Source organism: Lepisma saccharinum, chromosome 19, assembly GCF_977018435.1.
Source record: "Lepisma saccharinum chromosome 19, izLepSacc3.1, whole genome shotgun sequence".
Lineage (NCBI taxonomy): Eukaryota > Metazoa > Arthropoda > Insecta > Zygentoma > Lepismatidae > Lepisma > Lepisma saccharinum.
In genome coordinates this window covers 54,570,752-54,576,110 of record NC_139247.1, presented here as the reverse complement: position 1 = coordinate 54,576,110, position 5,359 = coordinate 54,570,752, and positions in this window count along the sequence as shown.

Genomic DNA, 5,359 nt, shown 5'->3' with positions numbered 1-5,359 from the left:
ACAAACTGGGATACCATTAATAGTTAGTGTGAACGCTGCCGCCAAAGTGACCCTCACACCTTTCACCAGGAGCAGTTACTTCCAAGTATTGGAGTGAAATACAAAAGCATAAAATACACATCTAACTCTACCCAGCCCAATAGGTTGTTGATTGGAGAAAGAAGAAAATGAGAACGACAAAAATATCATTCTTGTCATATTCACACTACCTACAACTCCAGAGAAGATTACAGTTGACATGTGGTTGCAGAAAGAGGAAATGTTCATGCATATGCCAGGATCGGTCCCTGTGACGTACTGAACATTGTCTTTGTAGTGCAGATGAAGAAAAATGTGAAAACAATGACTCACAGGACAGAGACTCAGATCAGAGTGACGAGGAATTTGAATAAAGTGATTGTATTGATGACATGATATTTCCCAAATGATTACAACCACTCTCAATCCGGATGACAGGTGAGCTGCTTCAATTTCAAAAGACCATGCGGAATTCACTACTTTGCTGTAATATTTATAATAATAGTAACGATAATGGTAATAATAATAATTAATATTTTTCACGTGTTATTTATTAACAGAAAATGCCTGTGGAAAATCTGATAAACGAACTCTAAATCAGGTTATGGACAGTACCTATTTCATGTGCAGAACCTCCAAAAGCGGCCATCTTGGATTTGGGAAGTCATGTATGGTCTCTGGCCCATTATCCAGCAAAACACCTATAGCAATACATGATTACATGCCTCCAAATGAAAGCATCCTTCATACACGGCTTTTCTTCGTGTAAGAACCGAATAATCTTACAAATGGTCAAATTAATCCTAAAGGAGTTAAGGAGATATGGTCGTTTTTGATTGTTAATGTCTACAGAGGGGACCATCTTGGATGCCGAGAATCCTTGCAGAAAAGGGCACGAAATAGTTTCACTAGATATATCTCCATAACAGTGCGACATATGAAAAAAACTGTAAGAATTAATTTTGTTCCTTTTTCAATTCTGAACTTTGTTTTCCGAAATCTCTATTAAAGGAGTTATGATGGATTTTCTTAGTTAGTGCATGAAGCGGTAGTCATCTTGGATTTATGACGTCAAACAGGCCTTCTGCCACAATTGAGGCAAAACATCTGGTAGTACGTTAGTGTGTACCACACTAGCAACGTCTTACCGGTAGTCATAGATTCCCTTCATTCAAAAGCCCACGGGATTACAAATGCCCCTGGACTATAATGGTAATATTCTCCCAAATTATATTTTCCACTTTGTAGCCAAGCGATCCCAGCATATTGTCACACAGGATGTGGCATCGAAAAATAACCTTATCTGGCATTATCTCGAAACACAAACTCTCCCAACGCAGTTTGTAAATCGTACAGGAAACGTTGTGGGGTGCAGTTGATTCGCAGAACACTCGTGTGGAGTCATTTGAGATCATTTGTAGCCGGATCTGCGTGACACGGTGCTGCATGAGGATTACTGGGAAAATCTCTTCTGCAGCTGCCTCGGTTCCCAAACGCGGACACGCGTGATGGAGGTGACCTGACAATCGAAATATTCGTGATCTTGGGCTAATGAAGGGAACCATGCACTGCTGTCACCAAACAATGACCATCAGGAAGACAAAACGAGAGAGGGGAAGAGATTTCAAACAAGTTCAATCACAAGGCAGTGATTCTCATCTGGGGCTGTTCCTGGAGGGGTATATTGATGGATAGCAAGAGGGTTTGTATATTAAAAACAAATATATGCCATTTCTTAATAAATCTCTTGCCGACTTCCGTGGCAGAGTGAGTAGAACAGCGCGGTAAGACGCCGGGAGTTACGGGTTCGAATCCCGACATTCGTATTGGTGTTCTTTGCCATTTCATCATAACTCATCGTCATCGTCGCGATTAGCGTTAAGAAAAGCGACGTTCAATAACAAAATTCAAAATAAAATCAACAAAATTAGAATTAATAAATTTTTCTAAATATCATATTTTAAACATTGTTTATTGATTGAATTGAAGTGTTGTTTTAAGTCCACTTTATGCACAGAAAGTGGGATCGGAACCACTGTGACATGTGCTCCCACCAGGTACCAAACCCGGGACCCCTTGATTACAAGGAGACGATGTTACCACTATGCCATCGGGGAGACCCAGACTATTAAACAGTATAACGTTCCCGGAGATATTTACCGCTGTTAAGTTGCCTTGGCTTAGAATGATGAATTGAGAATGAGTGATAATATGATGAAATTGATGAAGGGACACTTGTAAAGAATACCCATGCCCAGGCCGGTATTCGAACGCGAGACCCCTGGCGTAGTAATACGCAGTGCTAATAACGTCGGCTTATAATAATGAAAATCAGCTGCTTTGAGGCTCCTCAGAGCCTGTATTCGAAGTAAAGGTCTGAGAAATCTTAGCAATAAATACATGATAATATCAGAAATTGTTTTCTAATATAATTTCTAAGTAAAATTCTAGTACCTAGCTCCTAGTTTCTTCCATATTATGCTTCCGCTAAGGCATCTTACACACAGAACTTAATCACAAAACCAATCACCATTTCCGTTTGCTTTGGTCTAAAACAGCCATCAAGCATACCATAAAGCTTCACAATTCTCCATGACGAACCTATTTTTTGTTAATACAGTAACTTTCATAAATACTAGATTAAAAGGTACATTTAACAAAATTCTACATCCTTGGAAACCCAATGTGTAACCACAGGTGAGTCTATAATCGTTAACTGAGTAAAGAGTTGCTTCATAATCCCCTATGGCGTCCTAATATCCAGGCATCTGGAATACTTTTACAACAGTTCTAAACAGTTTTTCAGTTCTAAGTTCTTGAATATTATATGCAATTTTAAAAGAAGTTTTAAAAATTAAAAACATATTTGTTTTAACATTTATCACAAAATAACTGTACTATTTTGTATTTTAATGTACATTTCTGCTATTGTCGATATATGTTTTGAAAATAACTGAATTTCAACTATTGTTTTCAAATAAGTAACTGTACTTGAATTGTTTTTTTCTAAATTTAACTGACCTAGCTTTCCAAGTTGGTAATTGAGTGTGGTTTACTTTTCCAAATTAGTAACTGAAACAGAAACAAGTTTCCAAGTAAGAAAATGACATTGAGTTACTTATCCAAATAAGTGACTGAACTAAGATTATTTTCTAAGTAAGTAATTGAAGACAATTTACCTTTCAAAATAAGCAAATGAGATTGGGTTACTTTTTAAAACAAACCACTGAAACTTACTTACTTTTCCAAATAAGTAACTTCAGCTGTATTACTTTTCCAAATAAGCAACCATAAGTTAGTTACTTTCAAAAGTAACAAACGGAAGGCTGATTCCAATAATAGAGAATGACAATAGCAAAGGTAAGGGAATTCTCTGACAAGGGGCTCTCAGTACACTCCCCTCCGTTCCCCTTCCACAACATTAGCTTCAGTTTTGACACGTTAAAGGAAGAGGCTTGTTGTTCCGCCCCCGGGGGAAATAATAAGCTCTGAATTATTCATACAGCCATGACAGGTACCTCTGGCCCTGAGAGCGTAACTACATGGCTGAAAGGGTGAGATTCGAGCAGTCTTTAACAGAAAATAATAGGGAATAATCATATTATTTATTTAGAAAGATTCATATGCGACGTTATACTGTTCACATTTCCAGCTGGAGGCTGAGAAACAACGAATCAGCGATCAGTTGATTTATCTTCGACTGACATCGGACATTTAAAGTTTCTAACGGGACGAACCAAATAAACGTTGGAATCACAGCATGTTGCCAAACGTGCTGTAAAACGGAAGAGAGAGTTGATCAGCGCCGCCGGATAAAAGTTGCACAATAGTGCACAAAGCACGAAAAATTAGTACAGAAGATACACAAACACTACAAACAAGCTATAAAAACAACTGACAAAATAAACGTACGCTTGGCAACGTTGCTTCGGAAAAGCAATGTTTCCCCTACAGCTTTTACTTTGCAGCTGAGGTTTTTGACACTCATCGAGCTACACACCCTGGAAGCCAATTGGTGGACAGATAGAGCTATGTAGCAAAAAGTATGTCAGTCGCCAGTTGGGGCCGCGATCAGTATAATAATAGGAGGCAAGTGGGGATTTGCCACTAGACCAGTGTTGCCACATGAAGGCAAATTTCCCTTTTGCAGGGAAATTCTTACGGATTTTTAGCCAAAAGGGAAAAGGAAATTTCGATTAAAAATACCACAATTTAAGGAAATTTTAAGACATCTGACTTTACAATATTGCAGTTTAGTTTACAGTTGCATATCCATATTATTTTATTAATTAATTAATTAATTTGCTGTTCTTTATTATTGCTGGTCCTTTCAATCTATTTATATTTTTGTTAAGTGTATTGTACGTTGCTTTTCTGCATATTCGGATAAGAGTAACGATGACCATTAACGAATTAATGGATTCCTTTCCACGATTTAAACCTGACATCTGGCCTGGTCAGGAAGCAATGAAGCTGACATGTGAAAAAAATTGTTGAACATTTTTCATTCATGGACCAACGGAGATACTACCAATAATAATGATAATAATAATAGTAATTACTGCTACTGGTTCTGCTGCCATTTATTATTATAGCTGAAGGGAAAAAGTGGTCCAAAAAGGGAAATTTTGATCCTTGGAAAGGGAATTTGTCCCCTCAGATTGTGGCAACACTGCAGTAGACTATCCTAGGCTATAAGCTAGGGGCCGCAAATCCAAAGAGGCCGCAGAAAAATGAGGCGCTGAAGGGACAGGAGCGACAAAGATAATCGACTATTAAAATTCCTTAATGTTGTGATATTAGCAAAATATAACAACATGGCCGTATGTATACTTAAGAATGGAAGGGCCCAGTTTTCGGTCGTACCAAGCTATTAGACTTCTAATAGCTATTGTTGTTGTTATTATTAAATAAAATAAAATCCTTAGGAACATATTTGGAACTATAAGGGAGAGGAGTCAGTTGAGTGGAGAAGGTTACATAAGTTAGAACTGCTTAATATGTACTCATGTCCAGATATTATTAGAATAATTAAATCAAGAAGACTTAAGTGGGCAGGCCATGTGGCACGAGGAAAGAAGAGTTTACAAGAATGTTGTTGGGAAACCTGATGGTGAGAGACCTGTAGGAAGGCCAAGACGAAGATGAAGGGATAACGTTGAGTTGGACCTAAAGGAAATTGGTAAGGATTGAAAAGATTGGACTTATCTTGCCCAGGATAGGGACAAATGAAGAGCTATTGTTGCTGCAGTGATTTAGTGATTTAGTCCTCAAGAAACAATTTGAATGCCAAGAATTGAAAGTCAAGTGAATGGATATTGACAGTTGAAATCAACATCCT